The 12,249-nt window shown below is 40.1% G+C and overlaps 2 protein-coding genes across 13 annotated transcripts in view; both read right to left on the bottom strand.

Annotated features, from left to right (window-relative positions):
- Positions 1-12,249, bottom strand: part of LOC135227856 (leucine-rich melanocyte differentiation-associated protein-like) — a 464,639-nt gene that overhangs the window by 271,994 nt on the left and 180,396 nt on the right. The gene's annotated exons all lie outside the window — the stretch shown is intronic.
- The window catches only part of LRMDA (leucine rich melanocyte differentiation associated), a 1,290,642-nt gene that overhangs the window by 1,108,913 nt on the left and 169,480 nt on the right, over positions 1-12,249 (bottom strand). For 4 of the 12 annotated variants that reach the window (XR_010318034.1, XM_064269077.1, XM_064269076.1 and 1 more), the window contains exon 1: positions 1-12,244. This exon is cut by the window's left edge and continues 35,673 nt beyond it. The exons of 2 other annotated variants lie outside the window; for them this stretch is intronic. The gene's annotated coding sequence lies outside the window, so the exon portion shown is untranslated. 6 more of the 12 variants (XM_064269071.1, XM_064269072.1, XM_064269073.1 and 3 more) reach the window with 4 other exon arrangements.

Genomic DNA, 12,249 nt, shown 5'->3' with positions numbered 1-12,249 from the left:
AACTAATCCCTTTGGCTGGGCATAATCAGAAGGAGAAAAATACCAATTGTGTTATTTGTCTACAGGCACTTTACCAACTTGGATCACTTTCCAGCTCATTTTAGCTGGGTAAATAATAGCTTGATATGTAGCACCTGCTAAGTGAAATGAAAATGGAAAATGTTTTAAAGGGTTTCCTCTTAATGCCTTTATACTACTGTAAATGTATGAAAATTTTATATTCGGATTTTTATTACTGTTGATTGCTAAACTGACAGGGGAAATAATCTAAGCTGGCACGGCACATTAATGAAACGCGATTTTTTTTTCTAAGTTTTTTTTTCTTTTAAGAACAAAGCTAAACATAAATTAAATAGTAAATGCCACTCCAAGTTTTAACTCTTTAAAGATTGAACAGTAGGTAACAGATTTTTTTTTTTTTTTTTTTTTTTTTTTTGCATGTTTTCGTAACCACTTAACCGGTCTAGAGAAACCAATGCTTTCTTTCCAGACAGCAGCATGCCCATGTTGGGTCTTACGCTTTTAGTTTTGCCCCTCAGTATGACCATTTTGTCCCCCTTCAAATAAATGTGCTTTCAGAAGCATGCCTACTCATTCCAGAGAGCTATAACAATTCAGAGAAAGAACAAGAAGAAAGAGAGTACCAAGAACTGAGGGCATATGCCAGGAGAGGCTCTGCAGAGAGCAGAGTTGCCCTCAGGAAATAGCACCAACATTAATCCAAGTCTCTCAGAAGTGGGTTCAGCTCCACCAGTAACAACAAAGAGGGGCTCCACACCCTTCCAAAAACGTGCTCTCTCACAGATACTCATGAACGAGCTACTTTAGAAGCACACATTCATCAAGGAGGTGGTATCCGCTGTGGAATTAGTCACACCTGCCAGTGAATAGCACATAACAGCTGTACAGACACAAGTGAGTTATTGGTCTTAGGCTGCAATCTCCCAGGAAGCAAACTATGCAATTTCTGCTGCTTCTAGGCCAGCTGAAAGGAACTTAAACTTGCAAATGATTAAGTACCTTAATTGTGTCACCTTAAAGCATTTCAGTACCATACCAATACCAAATGGCTGGGAGAAGCCCAGCTGCAGCATTCAGATGACTGACTCTGTTAGCAGCCATTACACTCTCCATCCCACCTCTCCCTCATCATCAGATCCTGTAGTGAGAGGTCGGACTTGCCCAATGTGAGCTAGTTAGTGCAACAGAAGGCTCCAGAAACCAAGGCTTTTAACTCCTGGTCCAATGCTCCTTCCACTCACCACATTGTTCCCTTGTTTTTATATAATAGAAAAGGAAAACTTGGGGAATAGTATGAGATGTCTGATGGGTTTCTCCCAACACTTAATTTTGTGACCTGAAACATGTACTTAGTAAGTGTGCCAAAAAAACTCCTGAAAATCCAACCCCAACCCAAGTCCTGGAAACGATACAAAAGAAACGTAATACATGGTATGTGCCCTCAATAGATGTTGCTAGGTGGTTACAAATGGTGAAAGTTCTCAACTACTAGCCAAAAGATTGGTGGTTGGAACCCACCCACAGACATCTCAGAAGACAGACCTAGTGATTTGCTTCTGAAAAGTCGCAGCCTTGAAATCACTATGGAGAACCTGTACTCTGCATGCACGGGGTCACCATGAGTCAGAATCAACTCGATGGCAACTAACAACAACAGTGTACCCTCGAGGAAATTCATTTTAGCTCAAAAGGCAAAACTTACATTACACTAACAACATTCAGTCAATAATATTTATTAACATATACCTTGAGCAAAGTACTGTGATAAATACCTTAAAAAACAATAATGAGATCACATTACCCTGTACCAGGGAACCTACAACTGAGTAAAACAGGGCTTGAAAGGAACATCAAAGGCCGTGAAGTTGATCTCATCACACACAGCCACACCCAAGCCAAGCAACTCTGGTCATACTCCCCTTAAAAAAGATTTCCATCTGTCTACTTCCCACTTAATATGTGGGGCCCAAAACGGAGTAGAGTATTCTAGGTGCGGCTTTCCTCCTTTTTCCAGATAATGTGCTTCTATTATTGAACCTTTTTCCAAATAATATGCTTCTTAAACACTCACATCCAGATGTCTGAAGATACCAAATAAAACAATTTTTTCTCACACATCACCCCTATCCTGTTACCTTGCGTGAACAGTTGATTTGGGGGCCCAAACACAAGTGTAATCTTCAAGTTCATCTCTTCTGATTTGGCCCATATATTGTAGCTGAAAAAATACTGAGGAGTCATCATTCTATTACCTGATTCTACCATCCTCCAGCTCTGTCTCCCACAAATGCGATACATGTGCTTTCTAGTATCTTCACCTAAGTCACTGATAAATACATTTTCAAAGTACCAGGCACAAGACCAAATTCTGTGGGGAAGCACAAGAAACACTCCTCTAAACCAGCATAGCTCCACTTAGGTGCCCTCTTTTGGTAGAGTTGTTTAGCACAAATTCAGTATCAAATGCCTTCCTGAACTTCAGATACATGGTGCTTAACATGCTTCCCTTATCTATTATGTAAAAAAAAAAAAAAAGATCATATGACCTGACCCATACATAGTGAACCCACACTGGCTCATCACAATTATGGTTCACAATCCATCCTTGTAATAATCTGGAGTAGAATCTTATTCCAGATTCCAAAGGCCATCTTTAGTTAGTAGGGCAATTCCAGTGAGTAGAAACAGGACTTCAGTTTGGCCAAGCATAGGGCACTTATAGAGAATAGCAGGAAATGCAGCTAAAGGAATGGAGTGGGGCTCAAACATGCACAGCCTTGAAGCCTGCACTGAAGAGATGATCCTTACCTCTGAAGGCAGTGGAGAAACATTAAGTGCTTTGGATCAGAGGAGGGGCATCATTAGAATATCTAGAAAACGCAATCTGACAGTCGAGGGCCAGAGAAATAGGATTAGGTAGGGGCTAGAATTGTAAAGTTGAGATGAGAAAATCAGAACTCAAGATGCACGGTGGAGGTACAATCTGGTGACTGACTGGATAAGGGAGGAAGCAGAGGAAGAAGTCAAGGATGATGCTGAGGCCACTCTGGGGTATCATTAAGTGAAGTAAGGAAGGCAAGAAGAGAAGCCATCACATGGAGTAGAAGAAAAGATAAGCTGATTTAGACAGAGTAATTCTGAGGTTCCAGGGAGACATCCAATGTGGAGCTGTCCAGAAGACAATCAGAATAGTGGGGCTGAACCTTGGGAGAGAGAGAAAGTGGAACTGGAGACAAACTGTGAAAACTGTATTTTGGAATTGATAGGAGGAAAGGGGGCCAGAATATGATTGAGGGAAAGAATGGTCAGCAAAGGGTAAAGAAGATCTGGATAGAGCTATTTTACAGAAGTCAAAGAGAGAGAAGCTTTCAAGAGGAAAACCAGGTCAAATGAGAGGAGGTCAGGAGAAGGAAGAACAAGAACTAAACTTTAGATTTTGTGATTAGAAGACCATCTAAGGCCTTCAAGAAAGTATTTTAATGTGCCATAAATCACCTGGGGATCCTGTTCAAATGAGGTTGGATTCTAACTCAGTAGGCCTGATGTGGGGCCCACAATTTGGCTTTTCCAGCAAGCCCCCAGTCAAATCAAATCAAAAGACACATTCCATTGGGCAAACTGGCTGCAAGAGATCTCTTTAAAGTGTTACAAAGCAAAGATGTCACCTTGAGGACTAAAGTGCGCCTGACGCAAGCCATGGTGTTTTCAAACGCCCCCCATATGCATGCAAAAGCTGGACAGTGAATAAGGAAGACCAAAGAGGAATTGATGCCTTTAAATTGTGGTGCTGGCAAAGAATAGTGACTATATCATGGACTGCCAAAAAAATGAACATATCTGTCTTGGAGGGTGTAAAACCAGAGTGCTCCTTGGAAGCAAGGATGGTGAGACTGCATCTCACATACTTTGGACTTGTTGTCAGGAGGGATCAGTTCCTGGAGAGGGATATCATGCTTGGTAAAGTAGAGGGTCACTGAAAAAGAGGAAGACCCTCAATGAGATAGACTGACACAGTGTCTGCAACAACGGGCTCAAGCATAGCTACAATTGTGAGGATGGTGCAGGACCAGGAAGTATTTCATTCTGTGGTACATAGGGTCACTAAGATTCAGAACTGACTAGACAGCACCTAACGATGATGATGTTTGAATACCAAGAGTGAAGGGTTGAATAGGAGGTCAACTTGTAAAGGCAATGAGTGGGGCAACTCTTTCAAAGAGTTAGGCAGACGAGAAGGAGTGAGTGATAGCATAGGTAATATAGACTGTGATTGCCAGAGGAATTATGAATCAGAGGAAAAAAGCATCAGTAGTACTGTTTTTAAAGAAGTCCTCGATCCTAGAAGCTCTCTCCGAGAGCTTTGATAACTATATTTATATGATTTCAATTCCTCTGTCCTTTGTTCTTATTTATCTCCATTTATTTAAAGTTTAAAGCTAAGTAGGAAGTGTAAAGTTTGATGATCAGTTTGGCCAGCAAAAAGTTGATAGATACACCCACGATCCTACTCATTGGCTAGGCTGGTAAAACTTCCCACTATTTGTCTCTTCCTCCTAAACTGCTTCCTGACTAGAGGACCATTCCCACAATACAGTTCTCTCTCATACTTCAGCTCCAAACCTCCCTTAACTCATCCACACCTGTTTGACTAGGGCTTAACCTCCGTTGACTTATTTTATCTCTGAAAATGCCCCTGGCTGTGCCAAAAAGAACAAGCAAAGGATTAACCACCAGACTCTCACTGATGCAGTCAAACCAGCACCCAGTTAAGAGGCAGAAATCAACAATTTCAGGTAAGCGCTCTCAACAAATTGCTGGTATGATTCTTCCAGTCATCCTCCAGTGAAAGAGTGCATCATTCAGCCCCTGTCCCCTGACAACTGCCTTTGTGCCTTTAAGTGGAAACTATTTTTGAAGAAACATTCATATTATCTCAATGTACCCTAGGAAATAAAACCATCCTCCAAAACTCATAAAGAATCTCTAACCAAGGTCAGGTAATGATCCTGAAACAAGTCACAACTGCACAGACAATCTCCCCTGTACCGGAGCTTTGGGAACTTTCCCATACAAATTCTGCCTTCTAGAACTGACTAGAAAAATCTTTATGGAGTCTTTCCATTCCTCAGGATAAGCTGATCAAAATTATCAAAGGAATTGTTGAGTGAGGTTGCCGTAGGAGGGAACCCAGAGGAGATAAAAATATCATGTGATCCTAAACAGACCAACATTTTAAAAGAGTTTACACGCAAAAATCATCTTCCCTGACACTTACGAATGCTACAGAATGTTACAACCTGGAGAGGCCTTTACAGCTCAGCAAAAGAATCACCAATGAAGATTGTTGAAAATATAACCATACTAAGCCCTCGCCCATACCCTGGCCTTACAGATCCAGCATCTCCAGAGGTGTCCAATTAACTCAATTTATTTACAAGATCCAGAGAAACTGAGTGACTTTTCTAAGACTACAGATTTTTTTTTCTTTAATTTATACCCCATCTCAGTTCAAAAAGGATCCAAGGCAGACGTCACATGGGTGATATAGTGCTATCACTAACAGAACGCGAGCCCTTAAGTGAGATTCAGGTCAATGGATACACTGAGGGCTTTGTTACTTGTCGTCATGGCGACATTATGTATAACAAAACAAAACACTGTGGTCCTGCATCATTTCCATTATCGTTAGTATGTTTGAGTCCATTGTTGCCACTATTGTGTCAATCCATCTCATTGAGAGTTTCCCTCATTTTCCTTGGCCCTCTACTTTACCAAATATGACACTCTTTTCAAGCAATTGGTCTTTTCTAATGACATGCACAAAGTGAGTAGAAGTCTTGCCATCCTCACTTCTAAGGAACATTCTGGCTGTATTTCTTCTAAGACCGTTTTATTCATTCTTTTGGCGGTCCATGGTATATTCAGTGTTTTTCACCAACACCACAGTTCAAACACATCAATTCTTCTTCTGTTTTCCTTGTTCATTATCCAACTTTCACATGCACATGAAGCATGTGAAAAGACCATGGCTTGACTCAGACGCACCTTAGTCATCAAAGTGACATCTTTGCTTTTGCAGCTGATCTGCCCAATGCAATGCATCATTTGATTTCTTGACTGTTACTTCCATTCACATATGGTTGACTGCTGATCCAAGTAAAATGAAATCATCGACAACTTCAGTTTGGTCTGCATTTATCATGATGTTGTTTATCAGTCCAATTGTGAGGATTTTTGTTTTCCTCACCTTCAGGTGTAATCCATATGGAAGGCTGTAGTCTTTGACCTTCATCAGTAAGTGCTTCAAGTTGTCTTCACTGAGGACTAACTGTATCTCCAGTGCAAAGTTCAACTGAAATATACAGAAAGTTTTGCTCTTCTGTCAGAATGCCTAGAAATAACATTCTTCTATCAAAGGAAATATAACTCCACTGTACTAAAACCCTCTTGGTCATATTAATAGCCTCAAAATGCTTAACTTAGCCTAATTTTCAGGGTGGTGCTTCAAAAAGTTTTAGCAGAGATCAGGCAAGTCAGCCAAGGAGGAAAAGAAGACAAGAAATGACACCATCGGCTATCCCCTAATTTATTTTTTCCAAGTTGGATGAAAATGTTTCCCAATCTTTTATCTTGAGGAAGGATGTGGGGTAGAAGTGTTATTTGCCCAATGAAGCAGCACAATGCATACCCCTCTTCCTTCATCACAGAACCGTAGAAAACTGCTACTTTGCAGGCTAAATGCTCTATGCCCAGGGGATGTCTTAGACGATTCAGATACTATTTAGTAAAGTCACTCACACTAGCCTCTTGCGTATCAGTCTGAAACATCAAAATGCCTTGTCTTTCTCAACAACATGGTAAATAAAATTTGGGGGAGGGGGGGAACCTTTTCCTTGAAACTGCCTAGGAGGCCCAGATGGAAGGCAGTTGGACTTAACATATCGACACACAGCTCTACACATTATATGCCCTTAAAAGAAAAAAAAAGCTTAGTGAAAACAGAAGCAACTTGCTTAAAGATGGACAGGATGCAGTCAGGGGAAGCAGGAGAAAAAATAAGCAAACCTCTTGTTCCATGCTTCAATCCCAGCCCCACTTGTTTTCAGCATCGAACAAGAGCCAATTTTAGCTCTGACTGAAACGATGTAGTATTTAATTAGGGTCCAAAGACCTGGGAAAACCAGAACCCATATCTCATGTCTGCTTTAAATAGCTCATTTTCCTTTATCCGGTCCACCAGTATCAATCCTGCAGGGCTAAAACAAGGGTTTCCATAGACACACCGCCTCCTGAAATCCCAAAGCATTTCCAAACCCGTTTAAAACATCTGCTTGCATATCCCTCAGAAGGAAAAAGTCAGGTTTTATTAGTCCCATTTCAACTGGGTATTTAGTCCATTAACAGTGAATTGTAATTATTGATATGGCTGGATTTAGGTCTACGATTTTACTTGTGCTTGCTTTTTGTCCCCTATGTTTTCTGTTCCTTTGTTCCTTCCTGCTTCCTTCTGAAGTAAATGATTTTTTTTTTTTTTTTTTTTTTTTTTAGTAATTTTAATTTGGCTTTTTAGCTATACCTCTTACATTACTTCTTAGGTGCTCTAGGATTACAATATATATTTTTAATATATATTTCATGTAAAATGAAAAATTTTGAGACCATTTAAGTCTACCTACCCTCCACCCCTACCCCAGTCCTTATGTCATATATATTAAATCTACACACACAATAAACTCCAAAACACAATGTCATAGTTCTGGGGTTAAACAGTCATATGTATTTTAAAGAAAAATATGATTTTAAAAAAGTCTTTATTTACCCACATATTTATCACATCTTATGCTCTTCATTGTTTCGCGAAGGTAAGTTTCCATCTGGTTTCATGTCCCTATGGCCTGAAAAACCTTTCCATTTTTTTTCTAAATTTTATTTGTTATTCTTATTGAGAATATACACAGCAAAACATACACCAATCCAACCGTTTCTACAAGTACAATTTAGAGATACTGATTACATTATTTCAGTTTTGCAACCATTCTCACCTTCCTTTTCTGAGTTGTTCCTCCCTCATTAGCATAAACTCACTGCACTCTAAGGTTATTATCTGATCTTTTGAGCTGCTCTTGTCAATTAGATCCCATATAGATAGTTCTTAAAAGAGCATAATGCTCCCAGCAGACTTTTTTACTAGCTAAGTTAAAGGATTGTTTGGTTTTCAGAAGACTCCACGGGATATTTTTGGTTTAAGGTTTAAAGATTATCTCAGGGAAATAGTTTCAGGGATTCATCCACCCTCTATGGCTCCAGAAAGTCTAGGATACATGACAGTTTGAAATTCCATTCTTCATTTTCCCCCTTTTGATCAAGATTCTTCTATGGAATCTTTGATCGAAGTGTTCAGTAATGGTAGCTAGCCACTTTATCTCTACTTTATCCAGTTCTTCTGATCACCTGGCAAAGGAGGCAGTTGTTAATGGAGGCAATTATCCACACATTCCTTATCTTCCTACTGTTCCTGCCTCTCCTTCCTCTGTTGCTTCAAGTGAATAAAGGTCAATTGTTCTGCCTTGGATGGCCACTTGCAAACTTTTAAGACCCAAGGAACCAGGAGGTAGAAGAGAAGCACCAAGCACATTATTAGGTCAATTAACTGGGATGTCCCATGAAAGCATGACCATAAACCGCCAAACCAAGGAACCAAATCCCATGAGGTACTTGGTTGTACATAAGTAGCTACAATTTTGTTGTTGCTGTTGTTGTAAATATATCACACAACTTTTGCCAATTCAACTTTTTACAGGTATACAACTTATTGGCAGCAATTACAATAATCAGCTGTGCAACCCTACTCTTAATATGATTTTTTTCATCACTATTAACCACCTTTGCCCCTTCCCAGCCCCTGTTGTTATTATTGTTAAGTGCCGAGTCAGTTCCAACTCACAGCAACCCTATAAACAACAGAACAAAATGCGGCCGGGTCCTGCATCATCCTCACAATCCTTGCTTTGCTTCCATAGGTGTTGACTGTGGATCCAAGTAAAATGAAATACCTGACAACATCAATCTTTTCTTCATTTACCACAATGTTGCTTATTGATCCGATTGTGAGGATTTTTGTTTTATGTTAAGATGTAATCCATACTGAACGCTGTGGTATTTGATCTTTGACAATAAGTGCTTCAAGTCTTCCTCAGTTCAGCAAGCAAGGCTGTGTCATCCGCATATCACAGGTTGTTATGAGTCCTCCTCCAATCCTGATGCCCCATTCTTATTCATATGGTCCAGCTTCTCAAATTATTCGCTCAGAAGTTTTCTGAATACAACCAAACACTCTGAAGGCCAGAGTATCAGGGACACGGAGTCTGGGGAACATGGTTTCAGGGGACATCTAGGTCAATTAGCATAAGAAAATGTTTTAAGAAAACGTTCTGCATCCCATTTTGGTGAGTGGCGTCTAGGGTCTTAAACGCTAGCAAGTGGCCACCTATGACGCATCAATTGGTTTCAACCCACCTGCAGCAAAGGAGAATGAAGAACATCAAAGACACAAGGTAAATATGAGCCCAAGAGACAGCAAGGGCCACATAAACCAGGGACTCCATCAGCCTGAGACCAGAAGAACTAGATGGTGCCCAGCTACCACCAATGACTGCTGTGACAGGGAACACAACAGAGAATCCCTGATGGAGCAGGAGAACAGTGGGATGCAGCCCTCAAATTCTTGTAAAAAGACCAGACTTAATGGTCTGACTGAGACTGGGGGGGACCCCGGAGGTCATGGCCCCTGGACCCTCTGTTAGCCCAAGACTGGAACCATTCCCAAAACCAACTCTTCGAGCAGGGATTAGGCTAGACTATAAGACAGAAAATGATACTGGTGAGCAGTGAGTTTCTTGGCTCAAGTAGACACATGAGACTATGTGGGCAGTCCCTGTCTGGAGGTGAGATGAGAAGGCAGAGGGGGACAGAAGCTGGCTGAATGGACACGGGGAATACAGGGTGGAGAGGAGGAATGTGCTATCACACTAGGGGGAGAGCAGTTAAGGTTACACAGCAAGGTGTGTATAAATTTCTGTAGGAGAGACTGACTTGATTTGTAAACTTTCCCTTAAAGCAAAATAAATAAAAATTATTTCCTTGGCATACAGATTAAATAAGTATGGTGAAAGGATACACACCTTTCTTCCCTTTAAACCACATAGTTCCCCTTGTTCCATTCAAAAGGCCGCCCCTTGGTTTATGTACAGGTTCCTCATGAGCACAATTAAATGTTCTGGAATTTCCATTCTTTGCAATATTATCCATAATTTGTTATGATCCACACAGTCGAATGCCTTTGCATAGTCAATAAAACACAGGTAAACATCCTTCTGGTATCCTCTGCTTTCAGCCATGATCCATCTGATATCAGCAATGATATTCCTCATTCTACATCCTCTTTCTGAAACCAGCTTGAATTTCTGGCAGTTCCCTGTCAAAGCACTGCTGCAACTGCTTCTGAATGATCTTCATCAAAATTTTACTTGTGTGTGATACTAACGATATCATTCAATAATTTCCAAATTCTGTTGGATCTCCTTTCTTTGGAATGGGTACAAATATGGATCTCTTCCAGTCGGTTGGCCAGGTAGTTATCTTTCAAATTTTTGGCATAGACGAGTGGACACCTCCAGTGCTGAATCTCTTTGTTGAAATATCTCAACTGGAATTCTGTCAGTTCCTAGAGCCTTGTTTTTCACAAGTGCCTTCAATGCAGCTTGGACCTCTTCCTTTAGTACCATCCATTCTTGATCATATGCTACCTCCTGATATGGTTGAATGTTGACAAATTCTTTCTGGTACAGTGACTCTGTGTGTTCCTTCCATCTTCTTTTGATGTTTCCTACATCATTTAATACAACATTCATTGTATGTATGTACCACTTTGTTTATCCATGCATCTGCTGATGGGCATCTAGGTTGTCTCCACCTTTTGGTTGTATGAACAGTGGTGAAATGAACATTGGTGTACAAGTTTCTTTTTGAGTCTCTGCTTTCAAGTCTTTTTGGTATATACCTAGGAGTGGAATTGCTGGGTCATATGGTAGTTCTATTTTTAGTTTTCTGAGGAAGTGCCACTCTGTCTTCTACAACAGCTGAGCAATTTTTCAGTTCTAGAATGCCCACTATTACGCTTCTGAGGTTTCCTATATTTTCATATATTATGAGTGTATTTTCCTTTATGTCTGGGAAAAGATACCATACCTACTCTAAAATCTTTGCTTGCTATTCCATCATCTGGTTCATCTAGAGGTTGGTCTCTGTTGATTGTTTTTGCTCTTGAAAATAGGTCATGTATTCCTTTTTCATCACACAGTGAATAATTTTAGATTGTATATTGGATGCTTTGAATTATGTTCTGTAGAAATTCAGGATTTTGTTAAGTTTTTCTGAAGAGTACTTCTTTTTAAAGCATGTAGTTAACTTTGCTGAAATAAAACTGCAGAACACTGTCTCTCCGATGAAGCAAGCAGCAGTTCAAGTTTCAGTTCTGTTGTTTTAGCCTGACTTAAAAGCATGGGTTTTTAATGGGTTTTTTAAAAGTATGGAGTCTCCTGTACACATGTTACTCAGGATTCAAAAGCTGTAGATTTGGACAGATTTTATATGTGGAATTTGGGACTCTACTCTCCAACTCTCTCCTTTCAGGGATCCCCCTCTTTCCAGAAGCTAAGCTTACCTTGAACTCCAGTTGCTGGTTATTTAAATCCATAAACCATTTGCTTTCTATCAGGTTTTAGCCTTCCTACATGGCATAGACTGAAGCCTGTTCTCAATCTAAAACCTGTAGAAAATAAGAAACTCACTACATGTCCTTCACTTTTTTCAAGAGTCAACTGCCCCTCCAGTATTTGCCTGCTTTTCCTTCCTTTAGTAATCATGTAAGGATAATGTAGTTGCTTCCTAGTTGCTTTTTTTTTTTTTTAACTTTATTATAGGGAAACAGCACAGCCCAGAACCCATCAAACTCCTCTTATCAGGATGGGAGACTATCTCTCCTCATCAAATATACATAGATTGTGAAATCCCATTCCCTCAGCACTGACTGGAAAGGACTATCAGATCATCTTGTCCCGCCTTTTTAAGAGCAGGAATCTTGTCCACACAGGCTGAGTGGGGATACTTTGTTTAAATAACTCTAGAGACAAAAGCTCATGACTTTTAAGAGATACAAAAAAAAAAAAA

The sequence above is a fragment of the Loxodonta africana genome, chromosome 16 (assembly GCF_030014295.1).
Source record: "Loxodonta africana isolate mLoxAfr1 chromosome 16, mLoxAfr1.hap2, whole genome shotgun sequence".
NCBI lineage: Eukaryota > Metazoa > Chordata > Mammalia > Proboscidea > Elephantidae > Loxodonta > Loxodonta africana.
This window is presented reverse-complemented; position numbering and strand designations above follow the sequence as displayed.